This window comes from Taeniopygia guttata, chromosome 1 (genome assembly GCF_048771995.1).
Source record: "Taeniopygia guttata chromosome 1, bTaeGut7.mat, whole genome shotgun sequence".
NCBI lineage: Eukaryota > Metazoa > Chordata > Aves > Passeriformes > Estrildidae > Taeniopygia > Taeniopygia guttata.
The window spans coordinates 15,964,515-15,990,780 of NC_133024.1; the positions used below are offsets into that span (position 1 = coordinate 15,964,515).

General features: G+C 39.8%; 1 long non-coding RNA gene across 1 annotated transcript in view; it reads left to right on the plus strand.

Moving 5' to 3' along the window:
* Positions 1-3,252: 3,252 nt before the first annotated feature.
* Positions 3,253-26,266, plus strand: part of LOC140680301 (uncharacterized) — a 216,011-nt gene continuing 192,997 nt past the window's right edge. The window contains exons 1-2 of the long non-coding RNA XR_012051459.1: positions 3,253-3,626; positions 6,324-6,382. This is a non-coding gene — a long non-coding RNA (uncharacterized lncRNA). The remainder of the gene's footprint in view (positions 3,627-6,323; positions 6,383-26,266) is intronic.

The window sequence follows — 26,266 nt, forward strand, 5'->3', positions numbered from 1 at the left end:
TATATATATTTGTGGGTTTATTTTAAGACAATTTGGTTGCAATGGAAAAGAGGTTTGTAGCCATTAGGGTTCTTATCTCCAGAAATACAGCAATATAAAACATAAAAATAACACTAAAGAAAATGTATGAGAAAAGAAAAGAGGAAGAAAAGGATAAGAATAGAAAGATATCACCACCCATGGAATTAGGACTTGATTATTTGAATTTTGATTTGCATTGGTTGATGGTCCCACCTTGATCCATCTGGGCTGGGGGAAGCCCATGAAACACAATCTTCATAAATATTAATAAATTCATTATAAAATAATAAATGCTCAGGTTTACATGGGAACACCCAGGTGCCTCCTCTGGGGAGGTTTTTATGATGTCTGGGGGGTTTTACACAGTCTGATGTAACACTGGGGGTCACATGCACACCCCCAGTGGAAGGCTCCAGAAATTAATTTGGGGCACTTTGGGAGGCTTTGATGGTTTATGAGCCCTGCTAAGACAGGAGAGTTGCCTCCTTGAATCAGTTATGCCCCACCAGAAGGGATGAATTCCCTCAAGCCTGTTTGTGAATTTTCCAGGACCTGCCAAGTGTGGGGTTTTATGCCTGAGCCAGTTGTGCCTGGGAGGGCATTGGCATGATGAAAAGCACTGATGCCTAAAGGCTTTTAGATTTTTATATACTTTTAATGTATTTGTAACTTTGTAGACTGTTATACACAGTTATAATTTCTAGTACTTTTTCTTCTCCCACAACTTAACAAACCTTTACTAATACATTCTTGAAATTCTGTTTAGTCATGCCTTTAGTCTGGCAAGGACACTTTATTTTGCACTATACATCATAGACACAATAAAGTGTAGGGCTGAGAGGTTGGATGGGGATGGCTCCAATGGGGCAGAACCTGGGGGAAAATCACCTCAGCAACTGCGCTTCTAATTGGACAATATTTGATAGACATACTGATCAACTAACTTATAAAATTTTAGAAATATTGTATCACATGTGCATACCACGTAATTGCACACCTTGAAGGCTTTTCATTAAAGATTTGATTTTATATTATCATTTTAACACTGTTTGGAAAGAAGTTTTGTGTTTTATTCCAGGCAACAGCACTATCCCACCTCCACAGGGTCAGCTTCTCCCTTATCTGGATCAAACCCCAGCCTGTAGCTTCTGGTGGTGGGAGATTACCCTGCAAACCTCAACAGAGCACATTCTGTTTTTGAAAGTTGCCAATTGTTTGGGTCATTTGCCATAAACACTTCCTATTGTAAACGCAGGTGAACCCAATGGGAAGAAATGACGATGTCTGACTCGATTCAGAAGGCTGAATGATTTCTTTATTATAACTATGCTAAAATACATTAATATACTATATAAAAGGAGGATACTAAAACTACATACTACTTTCTCTGACTCTCCCCCAACTCGTGACCCTCTCTCCAGAGTCCAGCCCCAGGTGGGTTGGATTGGCCATGGGGCTCAAACAATCCTCACCAGAATCCAATCAAGCACTCACTCCAGGTAAACAATTCTCCAAACACATTCCACATAGGAAAAATAAGGAGCAGAAATAGAAATTGTTTTCTCTTTCATTTCTCTCTGTGCACCTCTATGAAAATCCTGAGAGGGAGAGAAATGTTCTTGCCACAACTTCCCACCTGGATGGCACCCAGCTGCTGAGGGTGGATGGCACCACAAAGGCAGCCAGCCCAGGCCATCGTGTCTGTCGTGGTGCTGCTCTGCTGCCTTCATCCTGCAAGATTAATGTGATCCATGTCACAACAAGCTGACTTAAAATCAATAGGAAATAGTCTCCAGTGAAGCTCTTGAGACCCCATCTCCTGGGGTAATAAGGGAGGTCAGCATCCTTTCAATATCAAGCTCTGTGTCAGGGAGATTCCTGCCAAAATCAATGGAGCTACAGCAGTGACTGTTTCAGTAGGGCTGTCCCCACATGACACCCATCCAACACATCCTTTCACAGCTGACAGAAACTGCCAGGAGGGAATCTCAGTCTCCCTGACTCACTGCATGTGAGCAGTGCTCAGCATCCCCACAGAAAAATCTCCTTAGGAGTGTAGAATTTTTTGTGTTTTTAAATGATGTGTTGATATTTTCACTTGTATGATTTCACTTTTTATGGTAAAGTAATTTAGGCTGAAGATAAGTCTCAAAATAAACCTAATTTTTTTAGATTTACAATAAATGCATAATTTATTTAGGTTCAACAGTTTTTAGTGAGGTGCCATGCTACTGGCATTGTGACATGGCCTGAATAATTCACCAATAATTCAGAGATGCTTGGAAGTGGCAGTATTTTATAGACACAAATAGAAAAACTCTTGTTGGGTGAAAAGGAAATGAAAATAAGGTGGATTTTATCCAACTATCTACCACACAGTGAGATAGCAAAGTATTATCATATTCAGTGCTCCTTTAATTATTGATAGACAGTTCAAGTATCTTTCATCTCTTCTGCAAAGAATATGAAATCTGTTTTTTCTTGTTTAAACTGATCCAGTTTATAAGGTTGGTGATGTTTTCTACTCCAGGTTTGTGTTTGCTAAAAAGGAACTTAAATTCTCTTAATATTTAATATTATTTCTGAACTACCTGATATAAAAGGAAGATCTTCTCCCAAGAAATTACACAACATTGTTGTTCAAAACACTGTTTGACCAAACCTGCATGTTTCTTGAACACGTAACCTTTCCAGGTAGAAATTCTCTTATTAAAAATATACTAAAATTTGGTCCACAAAAAAGTTGTTTGCTTGCTTTATTCCAGGAGGAACAGAAGCAATATCTGTGTGGGGGCTTTTCTATTTGTATGTTCATCTTTGCTTCCTTCTCCAACAGGAGATAAAAAGGAAAACTCAGGATCCCCAAAATGCTTTTTTTTGGAAAGGTATTTGGTAAATGAGGGGGAAAAGTGAACAAACTTGATTGTCCTTCGACACACACTTGAAAATTCCTGCAAGCTACTTTCCTCTTTGATTTGAGAATTAAGAATTGACATCTCAGACTACCTAATGCAATGGGAAGGAATTCGAAGCATTGCCATGTTATCAGATGCAGGGAAATATAGTGCAGTGGCTTGATTTTAGAGTAGCAAGACGTTGGGGCTGTGGTGTCAGAAAGTCTCCAGGAACATTTTTCCAACTTTCTTCTAGAAGAACTTGTGAAATTATAGAATCAAAGAATGGTTTGGGTTGGGAGGGACCTTAGAAATCATCCAGTGACAGAATTTGACAGCCCCAGTACCATGGACAGGGACACCTTCCACTAAACCAGGTTGTTCTGGGTCACATCCCACTATTCATATTCATATTTATATGTATTTTCATAATCATATTTAACCAAATAGTGATAATTGTTGTGTATTGTAGTACTAGCAAAAATCCAGGCTACAAAGCATACTCCTGTGAGAAATCTCTCAGTAAAAGCTTTCCTGCCCCTTTTGTTTTCAGCAGAAGGAGGTGGAGGAACTCATCAAGATGGAGAGGCAGCAAAGCTCTGCCTTTGCTGTGTTCAAGTTGGATTCATTAAGTGCTCTGAATTGAGCTCTAGAGAAAGCAAAGGCAACAAGTCTGGCTCTAAACTCTCATCAAACAGCTTCACAGAGATGGTAAGAGCTACACAATTTGGATGTTTGTGGCTAATTTTTCAGATTAAAACACTAAACTATGCAGGAATCAAGGCACAAAATTAATTTAGCCTGCAATTCTGTCCTTAGCACACTCTGAATTACTGTGCATAGAGTACACTTTGAGAAATTACTTGCTGTTTGGAGACCTTTTAGATCCTCACACTTTGCATTGAGCTACAGAATAAAGTTTTATCCTGGCCTCTAAATTTTTCATGCTACAGCTGCATAAACTTGCTAACAAAATATGGAGTGGTTCCTTTTATTGTTCAATTTTTTTTCCTAAATAAAAATAAGCATGTACAAGGAGCAGAAAAGAAACACAGGAAGGAGTGCAATCTTTTGGATAGATTTGAGAGTTCTCTCCTAGTAAATCAGTGTAAATCAGTGAGGTTGAGTGGAGTGACCCCTTCCTGAGGGTTTCAGGCTTAGGTGGCCCCAGACCAGAAGAAGCCTTGAGATCACCACGAGAAAAGGTTTAGTTCTGCTGCCAGGGAACACTGCAGAGCTGTTTCCAGAGTGCCTAGGTATGGAAATATCCTAATTTATCATATTTGGGTCTGAAGGGAAGGACAGGCTGCAGAATGCAGCCTAAAGGGATCTGGCTGGCAAGAAGCTGGGCTGAAGACATACCCTCAGAAACTCACAGATCATGGGAGTGTGGGAGAATGATAACACAGGACATGACTGAGGTTTAAAAAACATTAAACTTTAAATAAATAAGGTCTAGTCCTTGAAGAAGGGACTCTGAAATAAAATGCCTGGGAGATATTGTTTGATGCCTCAGTTAGCAATTTGGTCTAGAGGCACAAAAGGTTTATCAGACAATTTAACAAAGTTTTAAAAGTCTCAAGTTTCTAAAGAAGCAAAAACTCCTATTAAAAACACCTCTGCAACCCCAAATTAAGGAACCCAGATTTTGAAAACTGGCAAGAACCAAAGTTTTAAACACTTCATGCATTTTCCAGAGGATTTTGTAGGCAGTCAGTGTCACAACAGTGAGGTGCCCCTTTAAACACCTCAGAATTTTCAACATTTAAATTTTCAATTTAATCATGATGGGGAACAAGACCTACTGAGAAGAAGGGAAGATTTTGGGAGAAAAATTTAGTAGGAAAGTATGAGCTACCTGTTAAAATTTCACATGTGTTTTTTGAAGCTAGAAAGAGAAGTCTTCAAGGCTAATGCTGAGAAAGAAAGGGTAAAATTAGGGGCAGCAAGATTAAAATATTACTCAAGGTTACTCAAGATTAGCTGCATGATGAATGACCCACAGAACGCTGCATAAATCAAGATAACTAAGATAAATGGAAGCCTAATTTAAGGAGTGTGCTGTCTCTGTATCAGAACTGGAAGGAACCAGATGCATGACTGCCAATTTAGGATTTACAAGACCAATACCAAAATCAGGGCGGACCGCTACAAGAGACTGCTTCCTGATGTCTTTACCAGAGATGGTAGAGAAAAATCATCCAGGAACTGAAGCTGGGCAGGAGCATCGAGGAAAACTTCTGGCTTTTTTAGACTGGAACTTCTCTCCCCTGTGACAGTGACCTGATCCTGCTGCAGCCTTCCTTTTCTATGCCTAAGTGCACATTTGTCATTGCACTTCCTTCTTATTGCAAACTCAAACTTCTCTTCATCTTTATTCCATTCCTTTCCTCATTCCCTTTTTGAACAGCCAGGAAACATGATCAGACAGGCCAGGACTTGTCTGCTTATGTTATGCAAGAATTGGGGTATTTTTAAAGAAAAAAAACCAAACAATAAAGCCCTCTACAGAAACGTATTTTAAAAGATGAGGCATATTTAACACTTGGATTAATGTTCCAAAATGCCTCTTTCGGGGAATTATTTTCATTGTGCATGCAGAGAGCAGCACCCTGACCACCACTGAGAGGGCACAGAGCCTTCTGAGACCAGAGACGAGAGAAAAATCCTGTCTCTTGCTGGTAGAATCTCAGTGAAAATATTAATCAGAGGAGATTTATAATGCACTAACTTTGTCCAAAAGACCAAAGATGATGCTGGATCCACAGAAAGAGGTGATCCAATGAAGAGTGGAAGTGCTGGCAGCAGTTGACAAATGATGGAGGTGACAGATCTAAAGTCTGTGACTGTCACCTGCACTAGCCCTGAGGAGGTATTTGAGTCGTGGTCCTGGTACAGCAGGGGTCATAACTCTACATTCCCTGGGAATGATGGTTTGGAGATGCCTAAAATCTGGGTATGGATACAATTTGGGTATGGACTGCAAATTGTGATTAGGTGACAGCTGCTAGAAGAAGGTGGCAGCTAAGCCTGAGCATCTGTCAAATGGATGAAGATTGATTTGGGATTACAGCCAATGTATTCTGGCATAGGGAAGGGAAGTTCCCATTCCCAAGAGCCTTAAGGAACAGCCACTTCCCAAAGAACAGGAATTCTGGCCTCACCTGTCTGGTCCAAAATGCTTTCCCTTTCTCTCCCTCACCTCATACACAGAAAAGTGTTTCTTTAACTGATGTTAATTAAAAAATCAAGAGTCACCCCTGACATTCTCAGAGACAGATGAATAATTTAGTTTAATGAAAACTTTAATCAGAAATTAAGCTTGTTTGCAGGGGTTTTCAGTGTTTCTTCAGCTTAATAACTACCTTCCCTTTGTGTTCCTTCCACTTACTGTTCCCCCTCCTACAGCTTCTTCTAGCCAGTCACTCCTGCTCTTTCTCCCATCCATGAGCTTGTGGGATTTCAGGGTGAGTCAAACTGCAGAAATGACTGTGTTTAAAAAATAAAAATAAAAATAAAAATAAAAATAGAAGAAGAAGAAAAAAATTGAACGGCATTTTTAAATTTTTACTTTTAACCTGGGTTCTTGCAGAGGCCCAGTATGCAGAATACAACATCACAGGATACTTTCATCTGCCTGGAAACCACTGAAGAACAAATCTAATAATAATAATAATAATAATAATGATAATAATACTAAACATATGTAAAGTGGTGTCATATTAATGGTAGTCTCATCACAAATACTCTCTTCATTTATCTTCCTAATAGAAACTATTCATGACACAGGTCCACGGATGAACAGTGAAAATTACCACAGGCACAGAGGGACTTTTGCTCTTTAGGTGGGGAGGTTATTTCTGACTAAAATTCTGTTCTCTCCCAGTTCTCTGCATTATGTAACAGGCAGTTTGTTCTTTATGAGAGTTAATACCTGTCTCCTAGCATCTGCACCCATCTATGTATATTAAATGTCATTTAATTCTCTGACTCGGTGCAGCAATTGCTGTGGGCCTGCATGCCAGAAATTTAGGGGCTGGTTTGTATTTTCAGCTTGAAAAAGCGGAGATAAAGGGGTGTATCTATAATATAATACAATATATGTACCTGCTGCTCCCTCTGGTAGATTATTTAGGGTTTAATGCATTATAATGGAACTGTTTATATTTGTTAGTTAGAGATTATTTCATATTGCATGAAAGAAATCTGGCACTATTCATAAATCATACTTTTATTCTGTATTCTGCTTAGCCAAAAATATGCACATATGTACAGAGACATTTTATTACACAGAAGCACTGCTGAATATAAATAGAATATTTGTCAAACTTCAGATTAACATAAAAATAACATTGTGCAAATACCTGATTCTGCCAACCCCCTGGCACATCCTCCGCATTTTCAAGTGCTCTGCCTAAAGCAGCATAGCTAAAGAATTGCATTAGTGGAAAGAAATAGGTGGAAATACACCACAGGTTACACAAATGAAAGTAAGAGAGACAGCAGATGTCACTAATATGAGAAAACATTGCTGACACACCAGGGGACCTTCCACTCAAATGATATCAGAGAATTAATGATCAAGCACTAACAAGCTGATGTAGAATTGAGACAATGTCTCACATACATTGTGGTATTTGTTAGAATTGAGAAAATTACAACTTCCCTGAGTGAATCCATGGTTTAAAATAGAGAAATAAGCAAAAACCATGTTTAAAAATTTACCTCTCTGTTTGAAGTTTTTTGTATAAGCAATCAATACCAGTTGTCTACACATGGAAGCCATGTTCTAAATGCTTCCCAAATCCTCTGCAAACTGTGTAAACCCAAAGAGAGAGAGGCTGTGGGATTTGCAAGAGATAAGGTGCTACCAGGTGCTTTTACCTGAGCATTCACAAGGTCTAAACTCCCCTGGCTACACAATTTTTTTTGCAAAGAAGTATGGGTTTAACTGCAGGCTAACAACACCTGCACTTGACACTAACCCCTTCTTGGGGAAGAAGTGAAGTGACATTTTTAATGGACTCTATGAGTTCTGTCAAAGGACACACAACGTTTCTATGGTGCTGCAGCAGAACTTGATAGAAATAGAAAATAAACACCTTTTTCACACTTTTTGAAACACTACAGAAGGTTTTAACTCATAAAGAAGACAAAATGCAGAGAGGACATTTAGCCTTCCTCTGCTCCCTTCTGTAAATTCTAATCCCATCTACATTTGTGAAAGATGAAAGAGGAGCAAGAGAAGAGTCAGTTCCTTGGGTTTCAGTTGGATGTGTTTGTAGGCATTATTCCAGAAAATAATGATTGCAAGGGATGAAGAAGGTTCACTGAAAACTCTGAAGGCTGTTAATAGTTAATTTGGCAATTCTCAGTCAAAGTTAATTTGACTGAGATTTTTGTGCTAAAATGTTGTTAACTATTGCCCAAAACACTGTTGCACTCCAGGGCTTCTTTCCAGGTTCCATCAGATTCAGATCTTGAAATAAATTTCACACGATTGTGTCAGTAAGTATATAAGGGAAAAAATGTGTAAAAGTAGCACTTAAAAAAAAATTAGTGTAAATAAGGGCAAAGAAAAAGTTATAAAACCCTACTTACTGTATTAAAATGTCAAATTGCCAGTTTCATTGTTTCATACATTGGTTGGCATTAGCACAAGAATTTCTGTGAATGAAAGTTATTAGATTTTGGCACCTTTCTCTGAAATATATGGGCTCCCACCATGACTGCTTTGCTTTATAGGTCCTGGTGTAGTAAGAGCACATCTCAGTCCCATGAAACACAGCCTGTCAAAGCTGAGTAAGGAACTGGGAGTATTTCATACACATTGCAGCTGGAGTCAATTCTTCATTAGAACACAGATCATAATTTTAGCAAGTGCATTTGCTGTCAGAAATCAGCCTTAAAATGTAATGACTATGTCAATGCTAATCAGAAAAATAAATCTGAAAGGGAAATCCTCTCTTGAGCCTAGTCCCATGATGATTTGAAAGGGAATAGTGGGTGATAGAAAGAAAAACTGTTATACTAATAGGGGTTTGCTCTGTTTTCTTTGAGGTCTGAAAGCATTTATAAAAAATAAACCCCTTTACTTTTAGCCTGATCTCTCAGCTAAGAAAGTTCTTAGTAGATGACAGTAAAAACAATTCAGTCTTCTTTATCACTATCCCACAAAATAGATACGTTTGTGTATAATACAGAGGAATTCCAAATCAAAGCTGGGAGTTTTAAATTGCTTTACAGTGTTGGATAAAGGGAGTATGGAGCAGAATTTACAAATACAGAACCAGTGGCCTTGGTAGCAGTTTATTTGAATTCTGTTTTTTGTAGGTTCTGTGCTCTTTTTCAATAATGAGCAACCAGAAATCTGCAGGACTTTTAACTTTGCTTTGCTATGGCTGTGAGAGCTCAGCAGTTGTCAGAGCGGGGACTCAGCCTCACTTGAGTGCAGCTCCTCACTTGGGAATATGTTTGGTGTGCAGCCTTGGAAGAGATACTGTAATTACTGATGAGGTGGCAATCTGGAGGTAACATTTTATTTCCTGTCTTGCCAAACTAATGTAGGAATTAATTAAAGTTTGCAAAACACTATGAGATCCTGAGGCTAAATATTCTATAGAAGCACTAATGATTTATCTTGTTGGGTTTTGACCATATGCACACAGTCAGTTTGATGTTTTTCCAGGAAAAAACTCCTCTTGTCAGAATAACAAACTTGAACTTTTCCTTATTGCTCCATGCCATGATTTTTAATATAGAACAAAACAAGCTATAATTGATGGAGATTGTCTGCAAATATTTTCTTGATATTTCTCCTTTATTTAAATAATGTATATCAATTTATCCTTATACTTATGAAATATAATTTGCTCAATACTCAGGGTTTCCTGGTCTTCTAAAGAGTGTCTTCTAAAAAAATTATAAACCAAAGTATTTGTCTTGCACCTTATCTTCAGTAACCCCACCGCTCCCTCCTTCGAAATATGAAATTATCATTTGAGAAAACTCACATCTATACCCACATGTCTGTGAATGACCAACGTCTTTCTCTCCATGGCCTATTTAAAGCCTGTGGTCAAAAGAAAGAAGCTATCTCGGAATGTTGCCTGGAAAACTGGATCACAATCCTTCTGTACAGGACTGATGCAGAGAAAAAACTCTTTCAAGGTAGAGTCAATTTTGTGTGCTAATCCAGCTCCTGGAAGACAATATGGCTTTTAGTTATTTATGGCTTTTATTCAATTGTTTCATTGCAGCTTGGGAATTTCAACTAAATCTTGAAAAACTAAGGGAGGGAAAAGGGGACACAACAGTTTCATTTATCAAAACTGGGATTTATGTCTAAACCCTATGTTACTTTGGAAGTGATCTGTGTGAATAGTGAAGTCTGAATAGCACAGGTTCCTGATTGTTGGATAAAAAAAGTCAAAGCTTGGTCCAAAAGACCATAGATGGATCAATTCACATTCTGAAGGCAAGTCACAAGTGGCCAAGCCCTTTCTAGGTGTGATTCTCTGAACGAATGAACAGAAACGACTTGTAATTTCATGCACAATTTCTATTCTCCAATTGTCTGCTAAAGTGCTCTCCTCCTCAGCTTTAGGGTACATTATACACTTAAAATGTCTTTATATTTAGCTGGAAATATCAGTTATCTTACTTTCCTTCAGTATGTCAATGTAGCAAGGAAAATTTTAGAGAAAACCTCACTCACAGCTGCAAGAAGTTAATTGTGTATGTGATAATCAAGAGCTTGATCTTGACTGAAGGATGGAAAATCATGCTGCACTCCAGATGAGTAATTTTTGCACTGAATAGTTATTAGTCAGATTTTGGTTTGGTCTCGGGAGCCAAAGCTTCTGCTTTTGTATCTTAGTGAGAGGCTTGGGCCAGTCTTTCCACTTTTTAGGAAGATAAGGTATTTTTATGGTATTCTCCTCTAAAAGAAAATAGTAACTTGAGATTTGTGGATGAAGTTACACTGGAGTAGAGCTGACTGAATTGCTTTGACTGAAAATTTCTCAATTCTACTTCACAAACATTTTTTCTCAGAATGTGCTTCTACTCCTTGTTTCTTTGTGGATGAGAGAAAAACACCTTGTTCTCTTTAAGTTTTTTTAATGTAATAACAATTTAACAGTTTTTATTGCTTTGGTGAATTTTGAGCTTGCGGTAATAACTTGCAGTCTAAAGCGTTACACCCTTTTTTTAATATTTTTTTACCTTGCCATATCTCAAAGTAATGTCAACACATTGCAAAACTGGATGCCATCAAATACTTGAGGTGACTCTGTTTAGTGAGTCAGAGTTTACCTGAAAAGACAACAGAGGTGTCAGAAAACACAGAGACCTGTACCAGCCCTGAAAGTCTTTCCTAAGTTGTAGGCATAATTACAGATTTATTTATTTTCCCAAATCTGCTTGCTGCAGCTGTTGAATATAAAATTAGGTAACATTATCCAGCCTGCTTAGCTGACTTCAGGATGAAAAAGGTGATGTTTGCAGAGCCCTGTGGGAACTGCAAGGCTCAGTGCCTATCTGTTAACATCCTCCCAAGGAAGTAGTTCAGGCTCATATGCAATCAGTAGGCTACGATCAGACATTATTACACACAAGAAATTTGCTTGGGAATGATATCTGTGTGAGCCATTGTCAGTAGCAGGGGTTGTGGCCACAACTGTTTTATCATTAAACCCGCTGGGATTTTCCTAGCAGCAGCACACATCAGCCTGTGCATGGCTGTGCTCTATTACTGCCATGCCAGCTTGTTTCCTTGGATCCAGATCCAAAGCCATTAAAATGTTACAGAGAGGCGTGCTGGATTTCCCCAGCTCAAGGTTGTAGCATGCATGTTAATCATGTAGGAGATGATTTTTACATAAGGGGGACAAGCCAAAAAAACGAGCCCAGCATCCAACTCAATTTCCTAAGCATAAGCAACTAATTTTTTCGATGCCCAGCACCACCTTGGCACCCCAGACTTGGTGCAGAGCCCCCTGCCACGCTTCAGTGTGGGTACAGGCATCCCAGACGGTTTGAGTTGGACATCAGGGGGAATTTTGTAGTCATTGACCCCTCAGGAAGGATGATGAGACATTGGAATGGGCTGCCCAGGAAGGTGTTGGAGTCATCATCCCTGGAGGTGTTTAAGGTTGGACTCAGTGCTATGGCAGTGTTTGGTCACAGGTTGGACTAGATGATGGACTTTTCCATCCTAATTGATTGTGCTGTTCTGTGAGCTGAGGTGGCCCCACAAAGAATCAGAACCCCACCCATGGCTTGGCTGTCCCCATGGTCCCTCACAGCCCTTCAGGGCACACCTGTGTCACTGAAACTGAGGGAAAACCAAAAACCCTTCAGCAGCATTTTTAGTGTAGGAGAATCAAGGCATTATTTATGCTGGCCAGGATGTTGTTCTGGTCAGAATGTGCAAGAGAAATAATTTCATCCACACAGGGCCTGGGCTGAGGAAATCATTCCATTGCACATCAATTACATCAATTTTACGAGATTTTTCAAATACTTATATAGTCAAAACCCATAGAAATTCATTGGTTCGGTGATCACTGGGCCCAAGTTACCCAGTTCTCAGTATCCGGTTTCCTATAATTAGGTCCTCATTCCTTGGTTCTCTTATCTCTCTTTTCTCAGAGCAGGTGCCTCTGACAATGCCAGGGGTGATGCTTGGACTTAATGGTGATGTTTGAGTTAATTAAACTAATGGCCATTGAAGTTTGTTGCCTTTTGTGTATCTTCTGTGCTACTCCCAGCTTGTTGAGATTTAAAGTCTCACCAGGCCTCAGCTGGTGGAACAATGTCCTGGAAAGAAAATTCAATTCCCTTCCACCAGGGCAAAGGTGAGCAGGGGTTGGACTTGGTGATCTCAAAGGTCTTTTCCAACCTAGTTCCTTCTGCCATTCTGTGAAAACCGACTGAAAAAATTTATTGTTGTATCATGTCCAACGCTTAGGGCAGCACCACGGCTGAGGGCAGGTGCCCATCGGGCCCATCCCGGCCTTTGTAGGCACACAGTTTGTGGGAATTGGGAGTAGGGCTGTGACCCAGCCTCATCCCCAGTGGGCTACAGCTGTGAGAAGCAGGTGAACAACATTGAAGGTAATGAGACAAGGAGTGCCCAGGTGTTCTGACCAACCACAGAGGGACCAGAGGGCACACAGGTGCAATGCATGTGGGATGAAGAGTATACAAGGTTGTACTGTAGCACAGCAAGCAGCTGTAGCTGCTTGAAGCTTTCTTTGGTGTTGGTTGTGACTCCACCATCATCCTGGCTGAGTTTTGCTTTCTGAGCATCCCTTGGAGGCCTGTGTGGAGGTGGCTGCAATGCTGGCTGGTGCTGGGGGGTGGCTGTGGCTTCTGAGCCTCCACTGATGCTTTAGGATGTGCAGCAGTGATGTGTTTTTGTGCTGGGTGCTCATAATGCATAAGGGGAAATTTTAGTGTCTCAGGAGCTTATCTGTACTCGGCATTGTGGGTGGCTCCTCAAGTGCTGTGCCCAGTTCTGGGTCCCTCAGCTCATGAAGAGCAGTGAGGAGCTGGAGTGTGACCAGACATGGACAATGGAGCTGGGGAAGGGTCAGGAGCACAAGTCCCATGAGGGAGCAGGGGGTGTTCAGCCTGGAGAAAAGGAGGTTTAGGGATGACCTTATTGCCCTCTACAACCGTCTGAAATGAGCCCGGTGGGGTTTGGTCTCTTCTCCCAGGGAACCAGCCACAGGATATGAGGACGTGGCCTCAAGCTGCACCAGGGGAGATTCAGGTTTGACATTTGGAGGAATTTCTTCACAGAAAGGGTGATGAGACATTGGGATGGGCTACCTAGGAATGTGATGGAGTTGCCATCCCCAAAGGTGTTAAAGGAAAAACTGGATATGGCAGTCAGGGCCATGGTCTGGTTGACAAGGTCACAGGCTGGTCTCAGTGACATCAGAGGCTTTTTCCACTCTCACTGATTCCATGTTCTAAGGATGAGCAGGGCGAGGAGGTGAGCTTTGCTGAGGGGCTGTGCCAGGCTCTGAGGTGAAACTGAGGAATGGTCTCTGAGATTTCATCCCAAGTGCCCGATCTGGTCTTTCTTCACTTTTCTGGTCAGCATTAGAATGCCATCAAAAAGTGTAACTGATGTTAAAAAAAAAAGTTTGAGTCTGCTGCTGATCAGGTGATGTGATTTACAGAGCATGTCCCTCCAGAATTCCTGGAGTTTGTACTGAGCTCTCTTTCATGTGGGGCTCATGGCCATAGCTTATATTTCTTATATTATCACACAAGTGAAATATAACTTATATTTCACTTGTGTACAACACATTTATTGAAGACCAGCAAAACACTGGAGTACATACTTGTAGAAACTCTAGAGGACAAGGAGTTACCACGACAAAAGGTACTCTACTGCCAGTTTATTTAGGAATATTTATCTAGTGCTGTTTTTTTTTGTTTTTTTTGGTTTTTTTTGGTGATGTTCTATTAAAAAATACTTTAAGTTGCAGGTTATTTGAAAAGCTAAGGAATTGTCTGTGTTTGTGCATACATGGAATTGAAAAGTAATGTGGGGTAAGAGAAAGGATCTGGTACCTCTGAAGAGACCAAAGATTGATAGTGTGGTCAATTTCTCACTGTATTCCATGCACAGTCAAGGGAAAGGAGCACATTATATTTTAAATATATTTCACGTTGTTGCAAAATAACAGCGTTTTAAAGAGGTGTTTTCTGAATATATGTCTGTGTACAGATAGGCAGAAAATTACTGAGAGTGCAGAGGTGCTACTGCAGCTCCAGAGCTGAGGTATTACTAGGCTCATGGACTCAGTAATTTAAGAAACCAGAGGAGTGGTCTTGCAGCTGAAACTGTGGGTGCAGAAAACCCTGTTCCTCATACTACCCCTTTTTTCCCAGGTTTGATATTTCAAGTAACAGATGATCTGAGTGACCTAGGAAAGAGAGCATCCAACACTAAAAATGGCCTGGTTTTGCCAGTGCAGCTTTTTTTGAGGGCATGTGAAAGTTTCTTGCTTATACCAGCTAGTGTTATTCCAAAATAACTCTAAAATTCACAATGTTTAAGGCAGGTGACCAAGCACATCCTTACAGGAGAGAGGCTACAGAGGAATAAAAGTGTTTCTGCTAAGGGTGACCAAGTGTTCAAGAGTTGAATAGGAAATGTAACCAGTCACCTAAATTAAACCCAAAATGCTAATTCTGTTTGCCTTGCCCTGATTGATTTGCCTTTGGCCTGTCAGCTTTTCCAAAACCCCTCTGCATTTTGCCTCACTGTTCTGGGCTTGGGGAATGCAAAACTGATATCTGCAGGCAAATCATCATCGAAAGTGATAGTATTCTAGTGCCTAAAGTGGTTTTTTTTTCTGAGATTATTGCTCAGATTTGGCTTTGAAAGCCTTCCACATCACCCACAGGTGAAGAAATGCCAAAGATTGGCTCCTAGGCCCTGTTTGCACTCAGCTAAATTCCTGGTGGCAGAGATTTTAGGTGCTCATTTGCTGAGTTTTAGGCTCTTGGGGTAAGGTAGCCATCTCAGAGGTCCACATTAGCAAACAGGAAAAAAATACCAAGAGGGAATTAAAAAATAAGTAATGCTTCTGCTAAGCTAAGATGACAGCATTTTACAAAAGAATCTGGCATCAAAAGGAGGGAACAGGCACTGCTGGGAATGTTCTGTTTTTAGAACTGGCAGATTACAGCACACAAGGAACTGGTGAGTAATACCCCTTGTATTCTTACTGGCACCTGGGTGGCTGCCAACATCTTCATTTCAGTAATTGTGCTCTCATTGCTATACTGTGGGAGAAGCAGATCCTGGGGACAGTGAGATAGAAGTTGTGTTTGGGGATTTTTTTAGGTGGTTATAAATGAGTGGTTTACCAAGAAAGATAACAATAATGCTAGTGGGATGTGGATTAATACTGTACAATGAAATGAATGTAAGCAGCTGCAACTCTTAAATATTTAAGCTAATTGTTTAAACTTTTGTTAATTATTGGATTTCATGAACAGCCAGAAAATGTGAGTTTTATGAGAAAGATCTTTTAGCATATGGTAATGTGTGTTGGTTTTGGTGTAGCTAAATTTGTATAGTAAACTTAAGTATTAGTGTGCAAGGGATTCCTCCTCATGTTTATTAAATCCTCTTTTTTCCTCACTGAATGTGTCATATAGCCAGTTACTCATGGAAATCAATTTTTAAGTACTTGTGCATGTCTGTTTTCAGAAGTAGGTTACATTTGTTCATCGAGTCAGGAAAAGGAAAAGTACCAGATTGTCTTTTTTGAACACAGCTCAGCATCTCTCTGAATACAGGCAGCTGAGCTCTACGTGGGGAAACGCCGCAGAGAAATTCAGCTACATCTGAATAATGCAATTCCATTCATGGTGTTCCAGGAACACGATGAAAAGAGAGAGAGGCTAAATTTGTCAAACGTATTGTTTGTGGCAAATTATTCATTCAGCTTTAACAAGCACTCAGCAACTGCTGTGCTCTGAGTGCTGCTGAAGTTTTCCTCGGGAAGTGACAGGTTTTGGGGAGAATCCCTGGCCTGGCTTGCACGCTGCACTGTCAGAAATGTTTTCCCATCGCTCCAGGCCATATCAACCATCCCTATCTCATCGCCAGTTCAATTAAGACGTGATGTGCTTTTCTTCCTCGCTGCTTTCCTTTTATCTCCTCTTCTTCTATTGCTATGACATCTTTCTTCTCCCTATTAGGGTTGGTCCTGAATACTGATAAGGTTAAATTTGCTGTGTATTTCAGGAGAAATAGGCCAGCCCCGTGGTGCCTGGTATCTTGCAAGCATCAGACTTTCATGTTCAGAGGGTTTCAAGAATTATGAGTTTTCAAGCTTTGTTTTCCATAAGGCTTTGAGTAAAATGCTTTTTTTTAAAAAAAAGTGCCTTCATACTTCTCCACTTGCTAAGTTTCTCTGTGAAGACTCAATGCAAAATCAAGTAACATTTTCTCTCAGGCCTGTTTTAATGATGAGGGTTTAGAAAACCTCAGAAGCTGGGCTGACCCAACAGAGGTTTTTGCTGCGTGGTAGAAGTGGAGCTTGCATTGATTACTTTTTTTAAGGTTTTTTTGGGGTTGTTTTTTTTTTTTTTTCTCTCAAGTTTTAATCGTGTTTTTGAATTTCAGTTCTTTCATCCCTAATGCTGGCATTTCCACTCCTCCTCTTAAATTTGCCAGTTAATTTAAAACAGTTTTTTATATCTATATACTATAAAGTTAGTGATGCTGTTTATAAAGAGTTAGTTTGAAATATTTTAAAGGTTTTTTAAAAGTTAGTTTTAAATTTCATGACATTTTCATATGACAGCAACATAATAAATTTTTAATATTTACATTAAAAATTTTACAAAGAAACGTATTTTCAGATTCTCAAACTTGGCAGAGAGGCTGAGAGTAAAGATGAACTTGTTTGTCTTTGCCATTTGAAACAAGTCTCAAAATCAAATGTCAGAACACTGAGTGTTTATATTTGATTTATTTTGTGTGTGTGGTGCTTTTAGTTTTTATTGTTTTGTTTTATTTTAATTCAAGAGCACTTTATGGCTGGGGAAGGCTATAAGATTGCCTAATACTTCAGGGACAACAGATCTATCCCATTAATTTGATTATTAATAATTCAATAATAATATTATGATTGATATTTTGATGATTATTACCTAGTTTGGATTTTTGACTTGACCTAAAATGGCAACAGCAAAAGCAACTCAGTCGAAATCAGATTAGCATTTGATTTTTTCCAGCTGTAGTTAATTTTGGTGTTGTTTTTATGGTTTTTAAGTACTTCAGCACCTGGGTATTGCTTTCCAGGAAATGTGCTTTTGTCTTCTGTGGCTTTTAATGCTGTTGAGCTCACATGTACCCCTGTATACGTAACGAATTAACTTGCTGGTTTATTGAGTCTTAGATTGCTGTGATCTACAGTCTCACTCTATTCAGTCTGTATAAAATGTAACCCTCTGTTGAAGCTTGCCTAATGTTGGAATGCAAAATATTTAGTAGCATTTTATCGTTGGAGTGTTGCATTTTTATCAAGCAGCTGTTCAAAGTAAGGTTTGGGCCTCAACAGCAATTGAAAATTCAGCCTATCAGCTATAAATGAATTTTCAAAGCACCATAAGAAATAAGAGATGTGAGAAGTTTCTGCAGGTACTCCATCCTCTTTAACAAAGCTAAAAAACCCATACAAATGTATTAGAAATTATTGACAAAAGTCTTATAAATATTGGTGCAGTTTTAATCAAAAAGTCAATAATAGTAACACAATCTATTTGAGTGATTGTTCTGTTTCAGTACAAAAATCTTTGGGAAGTTTTTCCTGGGGGATTCACTCAGTTTATTTGCATTTCCTGATTCATTTGGCCAGACAGCATTATTGTGTTGCTGTTCCTATCTTCTCTGCTTCCTACTCCAGCAATTTTTAGTCCCTTTTTCTTTGCCTATTGCTTTTTGGAGACAGAAAAAGGGGCCACACTTAGCAGAAAGCAGAGATTCAGCAGTTTTTCATAAACTGGCATCTTGTAGAATTTCCAGGCCTGCCATTTGTCATCATTAGTGATTCCTGAGGTTGCTGGCACTCCTGTAGCTATTTCTACAGTGCAGATCTAGTGCTGCTTTGTGATTTGGGAAGCTGCTTTTGTGAATGATGCGCCTCTAAGTGTTGGTTTGTGTGGAGTAGCTGTGGATTTTATTTGTTCCAAGGTAAATTGCTGATCCTGAAAATGGCTTAACCAATTGCTCTGCAAATACCACAGGTTGCAGGTGCCAGTTTAGAGGAAAGTGGGGTTTACAAACAGGGGTTTCATCTTGGCAGGCACATTTTAATTTTAACTCTCCTTACCTGAATGTGTAAAAGAGAAATTTTACTATAGTAGCCCTCCAAATCATGCCTCAGGTAATTAAGGGTCAAGATCCTGTTCTAGCACAGAAAGTTTAAGGTTTCCATGAACTCTGCCACTGTGGCAATCAAATCCTCTCCTGGTGTGTGCAGCAAAATGCACACTTACCCCAATTTCCACTATCTTTTGAAGATTGAGCAAAGGGTGAGTAAGGGCTCCTAGTTCTTTGTCTTACCTGAAAGAATTGGCTGAAAATACAGAGAGAACTAAATTATATTTTATGTATGGAGTGTAGTGAAATCTGCATGTGGCTGGGAAAAAGTGCATGTAGCTTCATTTATGCTTTTGGGGACATAATAGGATTCTCATCAGTTGTCTATATGTAGGTGACTATAATCCATATACAATACTGGAAGTTGGGAAAGTACTAGGAAAACTATGGTTTCTTCATCTTGGAGTTTCCTGTGCACCAGTGACAGTGTTTTTGAAAAGTTTTTAAGCAAAGCATTGGATGTTTGCTATAGTTTTCTTAATTTAGCCCTGCGTAGTTCAGTTTCCCCCATCATCCTTGCTGGTCTAATTAGGAAAACACAATTGCTGGTTGGACTCCAAGGAAGTTAGAGCATCTCTTGTGTGTGTAACTTGCTGCCTCCTGTCACCTGAGTTTAAGTGGGAGCTAAATGGAAAACTGGAATTGTGTCTGAGGCCTGTGGTGCAGAGAAGAGTAGTTCCACGAGCAGCATGGTGGGCTCCCACCCCTTGCTGTCCTTTTTTAGTACCATGCTGATGAACTTGCTGCTCATGGGATTGAAGTCTTCTGAGCTCAACAGTGGCCTTTGATTGTTTTAAAACTGTTCTAATAGTTTGAAGCAGACTGTGAGACATCCTGTTTCTAAATGAGTTTTATGTGGAAGATATCTCCAGAAACCAATGTGCTTCTCTGTTTGGCTTCTTTAACACAAGCCTGCCCAGAGAACAGAATCTCACTGGCTACTCTGAGCTTGCCCATTCAGTGAAAATTGCAAAATGCTTTTGTGCTACATTACTGCTGCTGATGTACTGTGAAAATTCTGTGTCTGATAGATCCTGGAATTTCTTTTTGCTGTGACTGTGAATTTGTGTTGAGACTTTTCATTTGTCCCCAGCGCAGCCAGTATTGACATACATACCAAGATTTAACTAGGCAGGTTAGTGCTCTGGTTTTTAAGTGGGTGCATAGTCAGCCTTTCATATTAAGGCAGAATGCTTATTGCAGGGTTTTAAATATTTTCAAAATCCAATTTGTCCAAGTCAGAGCTGTGTCCAAACTGCTGTTGGTCAAGGCAGCTGATCAGACTGGCAAACAAGAGTAGCTTTTGTGAGTACCAGTCCTTTTTTATCTCTATTCCAGCTACTCAGTCCAATAAACTGCTTTTTCCTGCAAAATTTGATTGTTTACATTAGATTCATGTCACTGCTATGGTAGAGAAATAGAATGGGAATGTTACCATAAGGGAATAGTTTAAAATCAATATTAAAAATATACAACCCATGACACGTCATCATCATTGAAAATTGCTGATTGCTTGGGTAGTGAGGAGATGTATTTTGGTGAAAAACTTTTAGGAGTGACACAGCCACTACAGTGTTCATTAGGAGATGATTATTTTGCTTAATATGAAAGTATGTCTTCCAGTGAAATGCTTCCAGCTTGTTATGGATAAAGAGTAGATGCCTTATTTGTTCAGATGTTCCTTCAGTTAAACCTGTATTGTTTTAGGGTTTTTTCCTAGTTGATTACTACTAATTTTCACATTTGAGCTTCACATTTGTGTTTAAATTTGGAGTTCTACTTAGCAATGCTTTTTATGAAATTGGGATTTAGGCTCCAGCATTTTCCTGTAAACAAGGAATCTCAGACCTGACAGAGACTCTGCACAGTAACCCTTGTAATGTGTCAGACTCCTCTCTCTCCCCTTTTCCGTGACTGCTGCATGGAATCTGGGCTGATGCTAATCTAGAAGGACAGTCACACCTCATGAAAGAATCATCACTGCTAATCAAATCAGAGTGAAAACCCACCACTCTGCATCAGTGGAGACATTTAATGTGCTGAATATTTCATGCACTGGGGGCTGTGGCTGTGGACGAAACCCTCTCAACAGCTCCTCGTTGCGTGCAAATATTTACTCAGACACTCTGGAGTGGTTGAGCTGGTGTGCAGCAACACTGGGAAGCCTTGAGTGATCCCTCTAAGTAATGGTAATTACAAGTGACTCCGCACATGCTGGGTCACCAGGGCTTGCAGACAGCCCCTTGCTTTGTCAAAGCTCCCCTTGCCTGCATGATTAAGTGGGCAGTGTGCCACGGGAAATTTGATGCATACAGGATGACAAATGTCTGTTTTGGCTGCTGAGAATTGAACTCAATCGTAGATCTGCAGAAACATCAAAACACAATCAAGGGCTGACATCAAACCCGCGAGCCAAGAGAATTCCTCGGGCAAAAAGGGCTGAACTTGAAAGTACAAGAAGGGAATGCTTTAGTTTGTGTGGTGGTACAGCAGTTTGTTTTGCAGATTCCTTGCAAGGAGGGGCAGGGGAAGTAACAACCCAGAAAAATCTCTGTAGGTCCAGTTATTCTTTCTGTTTAAATTGTAGAGGTGGAAGGGTAAAAGAACAGAGCAATGCAACCCACTAAGTTGCCTTTCAGTTTTTATATTTAGACTTTTTTTTTTTTCTCTACAATATAGAATAGTTGCTCTTGGCTATCTGTAGTGAAATTCTTCCTTGTATAGCCTCATAGTGTCTCCTTGTGAACCCAGGAAGAGTTCACTGTTTAAAACAGTGCTGCAAATGCTTTATTCATCTGCTGCTTTTGCAATTGCTTGGTCCTATAAGACTGTCTCAAAAAGCTGTCCTGTCTTGTTGCCTGCATGTTACTCACACTGTGGTAAGTGATGACATAGAGTCAGACTGTAGAATTAGACTCATCCTGTACCTCCCAGCAGAGGTAAGGATGGATTGAATGCTATTTTTAGTCCCTTGGTCTATACAATCTGAGTAGTCCTGTAGGTTCTTGTGTGTGTTGAAATCCCCTTTCAGGCTGGGAGCAGGCTGCAGGATTGCAACACAAGCACATTATTTCTGAGTGGAGAACTAGTGACTGTGTTCCTTTGATCTGTGTGAGTGATGGCAGAGGTTAGTGTGTGCTACATCGATCTTCATTTTAGCTAAAACTCTTCTGCATCAGGAATTCTGGTGTTTACCTTACAAGGCTTGTAGCACTTCTGGAATCTCCTCTGGAGATGCTGCCATGAGTCCTCTTTCCTCTGCTTTTGTAGTGCCACTACACTGAAGGTGGAGACAAAATACTCGCTGACAGATGTGCTAGTCAAATAATAATCATTATTCCTAAGTAGGTGTTCAGGGGCTGTGAAAAAACTGTTGAAAGTTATTTGCTGGATGTGGACAGTCTGTGGAGCTGGTCAAATAATGAACTGCTGAAAGGAATTTTGTGTAAATATCAATATTTGTTGGATAAATTGCATTCAATACATTTTTTCCAGGCTGTATTCATCTGTCAGGAGACTTGGTGATGGTGGCTCTAGAGCAAAGGCCTTCACAAAGAGCATGGAAGCACTGTGTGCTGGGATGCTTCTGGAGGCAATCTCTGTAGGGAGGCAGAATTCCTCCCAAGGGGAAGAGAATGCAGCTTCTGTCCTGTCCCACTTGTCTGTTCTGCTGTGCAACTCTGTTTGAAGGAAGAAAAAGTAATTCCTTCTATCCCAGTCCATTTGGTTATTGACAGACTTCTTTCTGTGTTGAGGCTGTTAAACACAGAAGAGTAAAATCAAGCCAATTTTCTACTTGGTGTGCTCTATTTCACCAGCAGTGGCCAGATAAAACCCACAAAACCCAAGGAATATCCTCACAAGTGCACAAAGCAAACTCTGAAAGCAACTTAGCTTTCTTCCAAGAGCAGCAGTTTTAATTTCTGAATGTACCTGGCTAAATCTGTCACACGCCTATGTGCTGCCTCCTTCCAGTGTGCCAGCTGCTTGTGCATGCAGCACCACAAATGCTCCTTGCCCCAGGCTTATGTTCCTGAGTATTTCCTCTCAGCGCCTGCATCCACAGTGCTGGAGTGAAGCTGTTGGCATTGGATAGGTCTTTTCTCAGGTGTAATCAGTCTGGAGGTTTATAATTTCAAAATAAGCTTACCTATAGAATTGAAATTGCTCATTACAAGCTGGAGAATGAGATGGCATTTTTTTTTCCCCTAGGAAAAAGTGATTTATAAATGACAGAACTTGCATTTTTGTTTTCCACAAAAGCTTTCTATGCAAAGCATGGTTGCATCCCACTGGAAAAAAAAGGGCATTCATAAAACTTATTCTCAATGTGTACTGTGTATACTTATGTACAATATGTTATAAGACGATCACAGTGTTAGCTCATGTGGCTTTACTGTGTCTCTGGATGGATTTGCAGATGATGTCAGCCTCTTCAGAATAGATTCAATCTGAGAGAACCTAGTGATTTATTTAATTTTTATTTATTTTCAACATAGGCCTCTGTTCTCCTTGCTGTTCAGAAACATCAGTTAGAAAGGAGCATTTTGAGAGTGGCGTATAGTATCTTTTTGAAGAATCCTATGAACTGCTGGTAACCAGCCTTACATGCTGTTAGGCCTTTCAGAGAATTTCTTATACTGTGACCTTCTTCAGGAGCTGTTCCTCCCCTCTCAGAGGGGACACAAAATCATCTTGTTCCTATCAAGAAACATTGCAATGGTTGTGATATGTGTTGTAATGAATCTCTGTGGAAAAGAACTTTACTATTTTTGATTTAATGAATGTAAATCCAGCTACTTACTGCAAGCATTCATAACATCTCCTTGCAAGGAAGGAATGAACATGTTGCTCTGAATGCTGAGTGGCTCCACAATTTTACTGAATACAATTTTCTTTAAAATTTGGCTCCTTGCAGTTTGCTTAGAACCTGGGAAGCAGCAAGCGCTGGTTGAAGTAAGGGTATGGTTCTACACAAAATATACACAACTGGTATTTTTATTTTCAAGCTTTCTTCTTCCATGTTTTTCTGCTTCATTATGAGCCTTAAATATTTCAGCTTGAAGGATTTCAGCTGAGCTTATCTGGATTTTTCTTACATAAGATGGCAGGGATATAAATAAGAACTGCAGCATGTTATCAGGTGCAGGGAGAGAAGCAAAAATACATATTAAAGGTATTTTTTTAATGTGGAAAGCTGTGTTCTGTAGTAGTTTGAAAATTAAAATCTATGCGATACAAGGAAGTCCACGGTTTTCCAGATGTTTCCTGGCTGTCTAAATCAATATTTTATGCCTGCACCAAGTTTGCTGAAACAGTGTAGTTCTTGGAAAATGCTTCTTGATGAAATCTTATTTATGCCAAAAGTCATATAGTCAAGAAAAAAACTCCAGTGTTACATGTTTGCATTATAAGTGTTTGATCCCAGTGCAAGGTCTCTGAGAGTCCCACCAGTTGTTATAGGAAGAATTACTACAACATTGATAATGGCTTGTGTACCACGTCCAGACTACTTGTGTTCTAAACTTCAGCTAATTTTGAGAATTGGGAATTACAACAGTTGTCAAATTATTTCAAAAGGACATGGAGTCAAAGCTGGTGATGTGTTTTTTTTTTTTTCTCACTTAAATTTCATAGAAGCATCTTCAGCTGCTCTGATCTTGAAGTGCAGAATATAGAACAGTGTTTGCTTGCTGGAAATCCAGGAAAAACTGAGTTGTCAGTTCTATTGGCATCTGCCTGCCCTTATGTGCTTAAAGAACTAGATAAGAAAATGGGAATCTGTTGTCTTGTTTCTTAATGGAAAATAAATCACTTCCTCCACCTTTTTTTCTGTGAGGAACCCAAGGATAATTCAGGCAGAATCAGAGCAGAAGCTTCAAGATACTGAAGTTCTGTTTTATTTTGTTTTGATTCCCTAATGGACCTTAATCTCCAAAAAGATGAGATGGTTATGTTCTGATTAATGTGGGCTATTTACCATTGCTGCTGATAAGCTGGGAGGATGCATTAAATCTGCCTCAGCAAGTGGCAGTGAAGTTTCAAATGGTAACGAGGACAGCTGCATCTTTCTTTGACTCCTCAAGGTCAAGTGTTTCTAAATCCTTTGCCAGCTTATTTATAAGATTGCTGATGTGATTCAGTTAGTTATGGAAACTGTAACCTCAAAGATATTTTCAGCCTTTTGTGTTGGTGGAAATACTATTTATAATGATGCTCCCGATAGTGCTTTTCAGTATTTTTTTGGGCAGTGGCTCATATCAAGCCACAGATGTATTTTGAATGAGTAGCAAGACTGCCTAAATCTTAAACTGGAAGTAGGAGTTGGAGCCAGACTTGAAGATGACAATTTCATAAGGAATATGTCCCCAAAGTCCTCAGTTTCCTTAGGCTTATATATTTCAGAGTCTGTGGTTCAGTGCTGCTTGTGCTTGGGGCCTAAGATGGAAGAAGAAATGATTACTTGCAAGATTACAAGCCCTTGCTTGTCAAGGTTAAGATTTTTGGCTTGATTTTTTCTTCCCCTAGTGGAATCGAAGAGCTGCCTAAAATGGAGATCTGAAATGCACCTGGGTATTATCCTCATTTGAGAAAAGAGGGGAGGGAAATGCTTACTAGTTAAAAAGGGGGAGAATAAGGACAAGGTCAGAGTTGCATATAAACCCTGCATCTTCTTCTGGCATGACCTTTGCAGTATCAGGGCCTGAAATACCAGTCTGGTGCTTAGGGCTGCTTCTGGGGACATCAGTGTGTGTGGAGCAGTGGTTACTTGACCCTCAAGGTCTTCATATCTTGAGCAGCACTCTTGTATTTTGCAGCTTTTGTTTCCAAAAAGCCTCAACAAGCTTTTCTTTTCTACTCTTTCTGCTAGCTTTAGCTACTTCCACTTCCTTGGTGGCCCCTGGATGCTGCCAGCCCCCTCTGAATTTCCTCCTTTTTTGTGTGGCAAAGGTGAATCTTAGCTCCTCAAGGATGAAGAGTTTCCTCAGAAGGACACAGCTGCCTCTAGAAGCCTCGTGCTGATCCTGAGTAGTGGGTTGTTTATTGAGCCTACAGATGATGTTTGTGCTTAGAGAAGTGTGTACTGTAAATTACTGCTGCAAGTTCAGTGGTACCTTGCTCATAAAATATTGCCATACTTGCTCTCTCGTGAAGTATTTTGATGCTAACCCTTCAGTGGATTTAATCTGATCAGTAAAATTTCTTACCTCTCTGCAGCTCCGTTTTGCTGGAATTTGCTCCAGTGCCATGTTCCTCTTGTGAAGGCACTCTAGCATTTGACACTTTAATAAAAAAGCTCAAATATGTGATTTTGCAAAGGTGTACATTGATACAGAGAGGCTGTCAATTCTTCCTGGGCAACTTCCTCACTTTTTGTGGGAGATACCTTCTGATCTGAGTTAGGTATTTGTAAATACTTTGAGGA